We start from the raw sequence: 14,271 nt of genomic DNA, 5'->3' as shown, positions 1-14,271 counted from the left end.
ATCTCCATACCTCAGTTAGAGGAATCTTTTCAGAACATTAATCTGATCACTTCTTTGCTTTAAATTCTCCAATGTTTCCCCTAATCATTACGGGAACTCTTAGCCTACACCATAAGGCAATGCCTGATCTGATCCCATTTTTTAATTTTGCCAACCCTATGTGTGTATAATTGTACAGCTTATTGGCCACATCAATTTATACCTTTTATCTGATTTTCTACAAGTCTTTTAGTCTTACTCTTATCTCTTCACATGAATTATTCATAGGTTTCAATAATTAACTTTTGTTGATTATATAAGTTTGCAAATATCTTCTTTCACCCTGCGTATTCTTTTTTTAGTTTCTTTGTGGTATCTCTTGGTTAAGAGAAGTTTTGAACTTTAATTTAATTAACTTTATTAGTATTATCTTTATAGTTAATATTTGCTGCATTTTTTTCAAAGAAAATCCAAGTCTATGAAAATAGTATCCTACATTAATTTCTATAATCTTTGTAAATTTTGTTATTCACTTTTATATTTAAGCCACCTGGATGGATTTTTTGTAAGTTACAAGGTAGTAACTCAATTAACTTTTCCCCATGTGTATAACCAATTGTTCCAATTCTACTTATTGAAAAGCCCTGATTTTCTCTACTGATCTGTAGTATCTCCTCTGTGATATTCCAAATGTATTTTTGTATGTGACATATACTAGGATTTATTTTACCTTCATTTGATGATTTGTATATCCCTGTGCAAGTATCACATTGTCTATAAAGTTTTTTAAAAAATATGTATTTTAATGCAGTTTTTTTTAAAAATGAACTTTAATGCAGTTTTCTTGAGATATATTCACATGCCATATAATCCAACCGAAGTATACCATCAATGACTCACAGTATCATATAGTTGGGCATTCATCACCACAATCAATTTTAGAACATTTTCATTATTCTAAAAAAGAAATAGAAAGAAAAAGAAAACTGAAAACATCCCACATCCCTTTTCCCTCTCAATATCATTATTAATATATTTATTTTATTACTCATCTACCCATACACTGGATATGGGAGTGTCAGTCACAAGGTTTTTACAATCACATGGTCACACGATAAAAGTTACGTAGTTATACAATCATTGTTATAGTTATACAACCATTATAAAAGATCAAGGTTACTGCCACCAGATTAAAGTTCAACAACTTCAGGTATTTCCTTTTAGCTATTCTGATACACTAGAAACTAAGAAGAAATACCTATATATTGAGGCAGCAGTCATAATCATTTGTTGAATCCTAATTTCTCAGTTACACCTCCTTCCTCTCATTTGATCATTCTCTCAATCTTCAGGGATATGACCATTTTAACAAATTCATGCTGGAAAGGGGTGTTCACCTTATGGGGTAGAGGAACGAAAATGGCTAATGTTCTTGAACAGACAAGTACATCTGGGCTTTGGGGCTTATCTGGCATAGGAACAATCTGGAGGCTTCAAATTTCTGTAAAAATAAACTTACCAAGAAAAACTTTTATCAAATCTTAAATAGAGCCCAGGGTATTCTTTAGGGTTTTCAGGAATACTGTTAGTTGGAACATGGCATACCATGGAATTTGCAGTATCTGCTGGAATTTGCCTAATAGTAATCTCCAGAATGACATCTTGACTAGCCATTTCCTAGACAGAAATTAAACTTTGTTTCACCCTGTGGATTCTTTTTTCAGTTTCTTTGTTTCATTTCTTGTCTCCCTTTTGGTTAAGAAGGCATTCTCAATCCTATGATGCCAGGGACTGACTCATCCCTGGGAGACATGTTCATGTTGCCAGGGAGACTTATACCCCTGGTAGTCACGTCCCATGTAGAGGGAATGGTAGTGAGTTTATTTGCAGATTTGGCTTAGAAAGAGAGGCTGCACCTGAGCAACAAAAGAGGTTCTCTTGAGATGACTCTTAGACATAATTACAAGCAGACTTACCTTTGCCATTGCAGAAATAAGTTTCATAAGGACAGGCTCCAAATTGAGGGCTTGGCTTATTAAATTGGGAGTCCCTGATGCTTGAGAGAATATCAAGAATGCCCCAGGTGGGGAAGTTTAATAGTTTCACATTTTCCCCCAATCCCCCAAGAGGACTTTGCAAATACTTTTTATTTTCTGCCACCAAAATTCTGAAATATATCAGAGTATTACATTAACCTCTACCAAATAACAAGCTCCCATTCCCTGTTCTAGGTACCATCTAATTATGTTGCTTAAATAAACTGATCAGACATTAGACAGTGTGCTACAGAAAATTTAAATTTTGGAGCAAATAAACACATCTTCCTTTAGTCTCACACAGAAGTTGAGGTTTTAAAATATAGATAATATTATCTTTTACCCTGTATTCTGATTTACTTTAGTTCTAACGAGGTCCATTTCATTCATATCTTTAATGGAAGTCTGATCCCTTTTTCATCTTCTTTAACAGTTACTGTATGGAGTAATGCTGTCTTCCAGAGCTGCAGAACTCTTAACACTGAGTCTCAGGTGTACCATACACCCAGGGACCTACCAGGGTATACACAAAGAGAGCTGTATCTCAGAATTTAGAAATAACAATTAAAACTCAAGAATAGACATGACTGCTGTAAGAGATTACAATCTAGGAACCATCACAATGAGCCTTATTGAGCATTCCGTACTCTTTAATCATCTGTTGCTCAATCTCTGCCCACTTTCTATCCCCTGATAACCAATGCTCTTGAATGCAATTCTCAGAGCTTGGTCATTATAGTTAGTTTATATTAGTGAGATCATATAATACGTGTCCTTTTGTTTCTGGCTTATTTCACTCAACATAATGTCCTCAAGACTTATCCACCTAACTGCATGCCTTACAACTTTATTCCTTCCTGAAACCACTCAATATTCTATTGTATGTACATACCACACTTTTGCCCTTCTGTTCATCAGTTGATGTTCACTTAGGCCCCTCCATCCATTGGCAATCATGAATAATGCCGCCATAAACACCACTGTGCAAATATCTATTTGTGTCCCTGCTTTCTGTTCTTCCAAGTATATATGCAAATAAAGGGGCTGCAGGATCATATGGCAACCCTATATTTAGCCTTCTGTGGAGCCACCACACTGCCCTTCAGAGGGGTTGCACTGTTCTGTGTCTCTACAAAAGTGAATAGCTATATCTCTCTCTCCATGTCTTCTCCAGGACTTATATATTTCTGTTTATTTTTAAAACAGTTCTATTCACACACCATACAATCCATCCTAAATGTACAATCAATGGCTGCCAATATGATCACATAGTTATGCATTCACCACCATATGAGAATATATCCATTTCTTCTACAAAGAAAGGAGCAGAGAAGAAAAAGGAGAAACAACAAGAATCTCATACCTCTCATGTAGCTCCCTCTTATTGACATTTAGCTTTGGTATATTACCTTTGTTACAATTAATGATATAATATTACAATATTACTGTTAGCTATAGACGCTAACTTGCATTAATGGTATTTTTTCCATATACCATCCCATTTTTACCGTGTTGACATTCATTCATTCTCCCTCACATAAAAACTTTCTATATTTGTACACTTAATCACAATGGTTGTCTACTGTACATTTTGCTAAGCTACATCATCCAAGTTTTTATCCTGTCTTTCCATCTGGTATCACACATGCCTGTAGCCTTCCACTTCAATCATACTCACACTCAGCTTTGTTCATTATACTTTCAATATTATGCTACCACCACACTGTATTATGTTATCCATTTCTGAATCTTCACACTCAATCCTTTTGAGCATTCTGTGCTCCCTCAGCATCAAATGCCCAATCTCTACCTTCTTTCTATTGCCTGATAACCTATCAATGTCCTCAAAGTTCATCCACATTGTTGCCTGTCATGACTTTATTCCAATCTTACAGCTGCATAATATTCCATCATATGCATATATCACACTTTGTTTATATACTCGTCCATTGATGGACATGTGGGCTGTTTCCATCTCTTGGCAATTGTAAATAATGGCACTATAAACATCAGTTTGCAAGTGTCCGTTCATGTCCCTGTATTCAGTTCTTCCAAGTATAGACCTAATAATGGGATTGCTGGATCAAACAGCAGTTCATACTTAGCTTCTAAAGGAACCACCAAACTGCCTTCTAGAGTGGCTGCACTATTCTACATTCCCACCAGCAGTGAATAAGTGTACCTATTTCTTTTTTTTTTTTTTTATTAACGGAAAGAAAAAAAAGAAATTAACACAACATTTAGAAATCATACCATTCTACATATGCACTCAGTAATTCTTAACATCATCACATAGATGCATGATCATTGTTTCTTAGTACATTTGCATCAGTTTAGAGGAACTAGCAACACAACAGAAAAAGCTATAAAATGTTAATATAAAGAAAAGAAATAAAAGTAGTAGTAATAGTAAAAAACAACAACAACAAACAAACCAACAAGCAAACAAAAACAAAAAAAAACCCTATAGCTCAGATGCAGCTTCATTCAGTATTTTAACATGATTACTTTACAATTAGGTATTATTGTGCTGTCCATTTTTGAGTTTTTGTATCTAGTCCTGTTGCACAATCTGTATCCCTTCAGCTTCAATTACCCATTGTCTTACCCTGTTTCTAACTCCTGCTGAACTCTGTTACCAATGACATATTTCAAGTTTATTCTCGAATGTCCGTTCACAACAGTGGGACCATACAGTATTTGTCCTTTAGTTTTTGGCTGGATTCACTCAGCATAATATTCTCTAGGTCCATCCATGTTATTACATGGTTCACAAGTTTATCTTGTCTTAAAGCTGCATAATATTCCATCGTATGTATATACCACAGTTTGTTTAGCCACTCTTCTGTTGATGGAGATTTTGGCTGTTTCCATCTCTTTGCAATTGTAAATAACGCTGCTATAAACATTGGTGTGCAAATGTCCGTTTGTGTCTTTGCCCTTAAGTCCTTTGAGTAGATACCTAGCAATGGTATTGCTGGGTCGTATGGCAATTCTATATTCAGCTTTTTGAGGAACCGCCAAACTGCCTTCCACAGTGGTTGCACCCTTTGACATTCCCACCAACAGTGAATAAGTGTGCCTCTTTCTCCGCATCCTCTCCAGCACTTGTCATTTTCTGTTTTGTTGATAATGGCCATTCTGGTGGGTGTGAGATGATATCTCATTGTGGTTTTGATTTGCATTTCTCTAATGGCCAGGGACATTGAGCATCTCTTCATGTGCCTCTTGGCCATCCGTATTTCTTCTTCTGGTAGGTGTCTGTTTAAGTCTTTTTCCCATTTTGTAATTGGGTTGGCTGTCTTTTTGTTGTTGAGTTAAGTGTACCTATTTCTTAACACCTGCTCCAGCACTTGTGTTTTACTACCATTCTAGTGGGTGTGAGATTTGCATTTGGATTTGCATTTCCCAAATAGCTAGAGAAGTTGAACATCATTTCATGTGCTTTTGAGTCATTTGCATTTCCTCTTTAGAAAAGTGTCTATCCATGTCTTTCTCCATTTTTTAAGTTGTGTTTTCTGTCTTTTTTTTACATGGGCAGGCACTGGGAATCGAACCCAGGTCCTCTGGCATGGCAGGCAAGCATTCTTGCCTGCTGAGCCACTGTGGCCTGCCCTGTTTTCTGTCTTTTTGTTGTTGAGTTGTAGGATTTCTGTATGTATTCTGGATACTAAACCCTTATCTGACATGTGGCTTCCAAATATTGTCTCCCATTGTGTAAGCTGCCTTTTTACTTTCCTGACAAAGTCCTTTCATCCACAAAAGTATTCAGTTTGAGGCAATCTCATTTATACATTTCTTCTTTCATGCTTGTGCTTTGGGTGTAAGGCCTAGGTAACCTCCTATCACAAGATCTTTAAGATAGTTCCTTACATTTTTGTTCCAAAAGTTTAATGGTCTCAGCTCTAATGTTTAGGTCTTTGATCCATTTTGAGTTAACTTTTGTATAAGGTGTGAGATATGGGTCTTCTTTCATTCTTTTGGATATGGATTCTCTATACACAAAAAAGAAAAGTCCAGGACCAGATGGCTTCATATATGAATTCTACCAAACATTTAAGAAAGAATTAGTACCAATCCTGCTCAAGCTCTTCAAAAAATTGAAGCAAAGGGAAAGCTACCTAACTCATCCTGTGAAGCTGATATCACCTTAACACTAAAGCCAGGAACAGAAAAAAAAAACAAAAAAAAAACAGACCAACCTCTTTAATGAATACAGATGAAAAACCCATATACATTTTTAATGGTATCCATATATATTTATAAGTGGGGTATGGTTCTCTATACACCATTTGTTGAAGATGCCGGCAGCTCTGTCCCAGTTGAGTCATCTGACTGCCCATCAAATATCAATTGTCCTTATATGAAAGGGCCTATTTCTGGGCCTTGCTCTTATTCTTTCATTGTTATAGGTGGGAAGTGACCCCTTTTCAGCCCACCGTTCCCCACAGGCTGAAGAGTCACAAGTCTCTCCAGCAGACTCCCTTTTACCCCCTGGCAGTTGCATGTTTGAGAAAAGCTGTGTTACACTTTTTATAGGTTGAAACTGCTGCTGGTATTCTAGGCCCAGGGGTCTAAATTCTCTGAATGAGAGCTGCCTCTTGCACTGGGCCCTCTCCCCACTCCCTTTCTTTGGGAAATGTGCCCTTTAGGTAACTCTCTCCTTCACCTAATTAGTTTCTTTGCCTCTCAGTCACTCCTTAATTCCACCCTTGCCTGGGGGCAGTGATGAACACTGTGATGGCCTGCTGTTTTCTTGAATGGGCTGTTTAAAAAGTAAGAAAATAAATAATGATAAATAAAAAGAAAGAGAGAAGAGAGAGAAAGAGAGAGAGAGAGGAAGGAAGGAAGGAAGGAAGGAAGGAAGGAAGGAAGAGAGAGAGAAAGAGAGAGAGAAAGAGAGAAAGAAAGAAAGAAAGAAAGAAAGAAAGAAAGGAAGGAAGGAAGGAAGGAAGGAAGGAAGGAAGGAAGGAAGGAAGGAAGGAAGGAAGGAAGGAAGGAAGGAAGGAAGGAAGGAAGGAAGGAAGGAAGGAAGGAAGGAAGGAAGGAAGAAAGAAAGAAAGGAAGAAAGGAAGAAAGAAAAAGAGTTCCCAGCCTCCTTGGTTCACCAATCAAGACCCAGGCTCTATGTGCCTGTATATTTTCCAGTATTTTGAGCTCAGCCAACTCCAAAAACCTGATTTTTTTTTTTTTATCAGCCCTGCTTCCTTGCTACTGGGGAGAGACATCCTGATTTCTTTCATGTTTGCCTTATAGTTTCATCACTGCTGGGAGCTTCTATTCAGCAGTCTGAATTTATTAATCAAATCTGCAATTGGAGCCTGGTTGAGCTCTCCTGTCCTTGCTCCTAGTAGAGAGGGCTTCTGTTTCTTTCCAACTGGCGATACTCTGGAACCGTCTGCCATGCCATGGGGAAGAGGCACCAGCCTCCACTGAGTGGAATTATTTACCTGTAGTTCTATGCTGAGATCTTAGCCCTTCCACACATTTCAGGATGGTGTGCAAAGTGTGTCTGGTCACAGAAGTCCCCCAAAGAGCTGTTCCAGACAGTTCCTTGCTATTTACTAGCTGCCTTAAATCCCACACCTCCATAAGCCTCACACCCTGCCTCCCTAGCTTATAAAGTTTTGATATATGCTAGAGCCAAATCACCCAACTTGCTCTTCAATTGTTGTCTTGACTCTTTTTGACCCCTTGCAATTCAACATAATTTTTTCATTCATCTATCCAAATTCTATCAAAAAGAATTTTAAATGATTGAAATTGTAAATTCATTGATTCTTTAGATCAAGTAGTGAAAAAGTGACTCATTCTCAATATTGAATCTTTCAACTCATTAATATGATAAATCTATCTCTTTACTTAGGTTTTTTAAAATATCTTTCAATAGAGTTTTGTACATTTCTCCGTATAGTCTTTAAAACATGGTTAAGTAGATTTTTTCTTAGTTTCCTTTATGTTTTTATGGTATTATAACTGGTGTCTTTTAAAGAGTATTCATTTATTAACTCCTTACTACTATAATGGGCTATTATACATTGGTTTTATATTTACACACATGCTGAAACCATTATTTCTAGCAATTTATTCCTTTTGGATTTTTATTATGTTAGATATTCTATGTAGCATTTACAATTAGTGACAGTTATATTTCTTTTCTTCAAATTTTTATGTCTTTTATTCATTTTTCTTGTCTTATAGAACTAATTTAACTCTCTGGTAAAATATTGACTAGAAGAAATGATAAAAGGAATCATTTCCTAAAGAAATGAGTTTTGATTACTTAACATTAAATACCATGTTTTTATAAAATTCATCATTCTTTGAGGGGCTCATATAAAATGATATTATATATAATATATTATTGACAACATATATAATATATAAATATATATTTAAATATATTATATATATATTTAAAGCAACTTTACATTCTGAGGAAAATTATGTATTACATTTTCTCTACATTACTTAAGTTTGCTAGGATATTGTTTAGCATTTTTGCATTTATGTTTATAAGTGAAAATGACTTGAAATTTTCCTTACTCATACTCTTATTTTGTTTTGGCATTAGAGTTTTCTACACTTTTTTTCACAAAATGAATGTGGGAGATTTCCATCTTTTTCTACATTTTTAAATATTGAAATAATTTATTTCTTTAACATGTAGTAAAAACTCTTCTGTTGAGATATTGCCATGTGTTTATGCATTTCTTTCTTCTCTTGGCACACAGATAAACTATATTTCCCACCCTCCTTGTAGTTATGTGAGGTCATATAACTAAGTTCTGACCAGCGAACTGTGGTCAAACTATGCCAGAAAGCTATTAAGAGAATAAATGGGATATTGCATGGGAATCATTAGCAATTCACATCTAAGACATCACTTTTCACTACCTAAGATTATTTAAATCTTTTGTGTACCCCAGGAAAGCCATTCCTGCAATCCTCATCCAATATTGCTGGGTGGGAGCTTTTTGATCATTCCCATGGAGATGTGACCCACCCAGTTGTGGGTGGTGACTTTTGATTAGATGGTTTCCATGGAGATGTTTCTCCACCTATTCAAGGTGAGGTTGCTTACTGGAGCCCTTTAAGAGGGAACCATTTTGGAAAAAGCTTTAGAGCCAATACAGCTAGAAACTTGGAGATGAAGAAGGCAACTGCCCTTGGGGGCGCTTCATGAAACAAGGAGCCAGGAGAGAAAGCTAGCAGACTTCATCATGTGCCCTTCCAGCTGAGAGAGAAACCCTGAACTTCAGTGGCCTTTCTTGAGTGGAGGTAACTTCTTGTTGGTACCTTAATTTGGACATTTTCATAGCCTCACCTTAATTTAGACATATTCATGGCCCTAGAACTGTAAACTGGCAATGTAATAAATTTCCTTTTTTAAAAGCCATTCTGTTTCTGGTATATTGCATTCCAGCAGCTCACAAACTAAAACATTACCTAACTTATAAAAAAATGCTTCCTTACATGTACTGCAGTTGATAATAAAATGCACAATAAATGGGAATTGCATGAATTAAAATATAATTCATAAAACCTAGAGCAATAGAAGCAATTTCAGTACAAATTGGTAAATACTTAATATGTATATCATTTACTATAATAATGATACTTTAATAACATTGTTATAACACTTTTCAAAGAGATATGAGTCTGAATCTATATTGCACACAAAAAAACTAGCAGAAGTCCACAATCCAAAAGAACTAAGGTGAAAATGAAAGAAATACAATTATGAAAAATAAAGTCTTCAAGATATAAAGTTAATCTAGGCAAATATCATGTAAGTATTCTGAGCCTTTTATTTTGAATTGGGTAAAATGGACAAAAATGTGGTTGTGGGAGGGTACTTACAACTTGGAAACATTTTGTTACATTCTTCTTCTGGCATCAAAATGACCAAAGCAGCAGGAAGGGACGGATGGTCCATCTTTGTACACTTCTGCACTGAGCTCTCTCTGGTTTGCTGGATGACAGAGATCTGGGAGGTTTCACCCAGATCGTTCAGAGCCTGGAAGGACTTTGGGACTTTCACCACCTGTTTCCTGAGCACAAATGGATTGAATTTGGGCAGGAGCAAAAATAATCTCTCTATAGGGCCTGTTCTCCTGACAGGTAGAAACAAGTAAATGTGAAGCCTCCAACACAGCCTTTGAAAATGAAATGGGTTACAAAAAGATGTAAATTCAGTAACTTTTTTTATAGGAACTCCAAACATTGCCAGCAGAAGCTTTCCTCACTTTTTCCATTAGCCACTGTCCAGCTTTGGGTGAGGGGGAAATAGAACCTGTACTGACTGCACAATGTGAAGACTAGCTATACGAGCAGGGATTATACATCTGTCTGTCCTCTAAAGTTTGGTCAACCAGATGGGGGTGTGAGAGTGATAGCTAACGACAGCGTTGGAATTACGGGCATGATAGGGGATCAGCGAGGTGGTATAGTACAAAGAATTCTATGTTGAAATAAAGAACCAGATTTTATCCCTATTTCTTTTCACTGTGAGCCCATGGGTAAAAACTGTAACATTCTTCACTTCTAAAATGAGATCATCTGTAGCACAAGTACCTTACTGGTTCACAGCAGCGAACAATGGGCTAAAGAACAGGGAGAGAAATATAGATGGAATTGGTTATTTTTGTGGCAGTCGGTCGTATATTTCCAATAGACTTTAAGTTCTGGGGCTAAAATCAATGTCCCCAACAATGTGACCTATTCAAAATAGTCTCTGATCTGATCACTCAGTGAAATACTGATATTGATGTGCCTTGGTAATATATTCATTTGCAACTAAAAATAAAAATGTCTGTTTTTCTTATCAAGATCAAGATCAAATCTTCAGTAAAAAACTAAAAAGGCACAAACTATTGAAAGTTTTGAGTTTATCCCTTGATCCAGAAAAATATTCTTTCAGTAGTATTGGCATGGAATTGAACAAAATTTAATTAATTTTCAAGTAAATGGGTTGGAAAAGGCTAAGGAGAAAGTTTAAAATTGAAAAAGATTCTAAATATCACAGAAGAACTTAATTTATATATGACAGAATATATTGTCATTGTAGTAACATTAGAATGTTCAGAGAGTGTAGAAATGTTTACCATCTATAATTATTCACACCTGTCTTCAGAGTTAGCTATTTAATACTGTTTTAAGCTATATTCTTTTTTATCACAGTTTTTAAATTTTTTTGTGAAAAAATAACATATGTACAAAAAAGCATTAAATTTCAAGGTACATGGCAATAATTAGTTGTAGAACAGATTTTGAACTTTGGTATGGGTTACAATTCCACAATTTGAGGATTTTACTTCTAGCTGCTCTAAGATACTAGAGACTAAAATAAATATCAAAATAATGATTCAGCACTCATAATCCATTTGTTGAGTGCTACCTTCTCTGTATAACTCCACCATCAACTTTGTTCTTTCTCCCACTTCCACTCTTTAGGGGTATTTGGGCTAAGCCCATTCTAAGTTTTTCATGTTGAAAGGGACTGTTGATAATATGGGATGGGGGATGGAGCTAGTTTATGGCCTCTCTGCATTTCAGTTAACCCACATTCTTTTAAGCATTTATTTTCGGGGTTGGGGGGGATGGTGGAGAAAAAAGAGACATTTTCTTGCCAGAGACTTTCCTCACAACATTACAGGAAATGAGTAGGCATTATTTCCATTATATTTTACAAAGGAGCACGCTGAAACTCAGAGAAGTCAAGTCACTTGCTACAGAAAAACAGCCAATAAATAGCAAAGTAGGATTCAAATAAAGGCAACATGATTCCAAAGTGCAAGGTTTTCATTGAAATCGGTGATGGTGCTCTTTCCCTCTCCATGTGCCCCACCCCAAATTCCCAAGAAGACTATGCCTATTCCTCTCTGGTGTCGCATTACAGTTTTACCATACCATCATTTTATAAAGATTTATGAAGTGCTCTGAGTATATTATATCTGTATCTCTCATATTATGTAGTACCATGCTTTGAGCACAGAAGACACGCAGTAAAACTTATTGAATAAATACATGCATGCCTGTGTAAAGACAATCCTACTGAAGCTTTCCAAATGTTACCAGCAAGTTAATTTTTAATATTCATTTGAATAGCTGGTAAAGTGTTTCCAGAACTCTATAATGCTATAAGCTCACCAAGAATTCAAATAAGGTTGGATCATTACTTGTATTTTAATGCTTCCAACTAGAAATAGTTGGAAAAGACTTAATGATAGATGCCCGTCTTCATTCATTCATGCATCAGTTAAATTGAGGAACTACTGAACACAGGTTCACAGTCTAATGAAGAGCAGACAAATACAATGAAATAATGCAAAAAGAAGTCAATATAAATGATTATGGGTGCAGCAAGGATAGAACGATTAGTAACTAGCAATGCCTTAGGAGGTCGCAGAAGGTTTCAAATCTACATTGATCTTAAAAGAACAATATATACACAAGGTAAGAAAAGAGCAGCCTAGGCAGAGGAAGCAAAAGACACAAAATGAGAAAACGTGAAAAAGGCTGGTTACTGAGGGAATCTGTAAAAAATTCAGAAAGCCTTTAGAGAACATGTGGTAGATTGTGAAGAATTTTGAAGTCCGATTAAATAATTTAGTGGAAATAGACCATGCAAAGATTACGTCAGAACTAGTTCTACCTTTTCTCCAATCCAAAGTAAATGTAAGGACTAACAACAACAAAAATCCTGCTAATCGCCTATCCATTATCTAGATCAACGTATGTGAAAATTATACCCATTTGTTAAGTATGATGAAATGTATTTGATCTTCACAGGCAGAAATAATCTCTGCCTCTTTTTGTGTATATCATAGCACTTTTCACTATCTTTCAGTATTTATTGCTTTTTACTTTGTATTCTACATATAGCTAAATTGTGCTATTCCCTCAACTATATTTTTAGCCCCTTGCTTAATTCCTCATCTACCATATTGGACTATGATGGGCTCAATAACTAAATGGCATGGAATGGAACAGAACTAGAGCATTATTTGTTTCTCTTCAGTTGTTTAATCTTTAGCCCCTTTTTGAATAAAGGTAATCATAGAAAAGATACCTTTCACAATATGGTTGACTTAACAGCCAAGAAAAAGAGCACCTGATTTGGTTACTGACACCTAATCCTTTGTTTTTCTGAGATTTGAGTCAGCAGAAATATGAAACCTGTTAAGTCTGCCTGCATTTCCAGCTTTTGTGATCCTTGTTTATTCACCAAACCACCATGAACTTTGACCTAATTATGTTCTTTTGCAACCTCTGTATCTGTGAACCTTTCACCTGCCACGGAAGAGATACCCCCCGTTGCAAATACTCTGTTTACAAAGATTTGGGGGGCACAGAAGACAGAGGCTGGTCAATATGCATATTTTGGCTTTCTCTATAGAATGACCAATTGATTTGTTTCAGGACAATGTCAGATCTAATTGCTAATCTAGATAGAAAGCACACAATCTTTACCGAACTACTGGAATAAAAGGGCAGCTTTTCTTTGCTTATCATAGGTCCAATTATTGGATAAACCTTAAAGAAGTATGTGCCAAGCCACCCAAAAGGTGAAATGTCTCAGGGTTCAAGTGCTAAGGGAATACAGTCCTTCTAGGAACAAAGTCACAAGTCAGGCCTTAGAAACATGTCAGAAATGGAGAGCAAAGATTTTTACCTTTATTTCCTAGAATTTCAATTTCCCTTTTTAAACTGTAAAATGATACATTCCCTGTAAGAGATTCCTGTATGAATTTACCCATCCATAGCTAAAAGTCAGCTTAGGATACTTTAAGTGCTGAATTCAAAAGAATATAAAATCATATTGCTGAAAAGTTCACATGGCAAAAAATATTTAATTTCATAATCAGTTATTTATACTAAGCTTTTGATACATTTATAGGTTTTAGGTCATTATCTTATTATGTTTACAAATGCATTAATTTGATTTATGATGCTTTCCTAAGGGAATGAATATGATTTTAAAAGTATTCATAGCTAGAAATGCTTCTTAAGCTCTGGAAAATTTGGATAAACAAGTAAAACCAGTGTCAACATTCTTGATGCATGTTGAGAAGGAACTAAAAGATCAATTTGAGGATAACATAACTGTGTGTTCCTGGAGAGGGTGGGTCTGTGGGAGAAAGGTTGCCTAAGATAAATAAAAGACTTCAGATTCCACAAAGGTGTTTAGAAGAAGAATCTTTCTTAAATCCCTGGAACTTGCCCATTTCCCTGTGATGAGCTATATAAATAT

The sequence above is a fragment of the Tamandua tetradactyla genome, chromosome 2, assembly GCF_023851605.1.
Source record: "Tamandua tetradactyla isolate mTamTet1 chromosome 2, mTamTet1.pri, whole genome shotgun sequence".
Classification (NCBI taxonomy): Eukaryota; Metazoa; Chordata; class Mammalia; order Pilosa; family Myrmecophagidae; genus Tamandua; species Tamandua tetradactyla.
The sequence above is the reverse complement of the archived record's forward strand: the minus strand, read 5'-3'. Positions refer to the sequence as shown.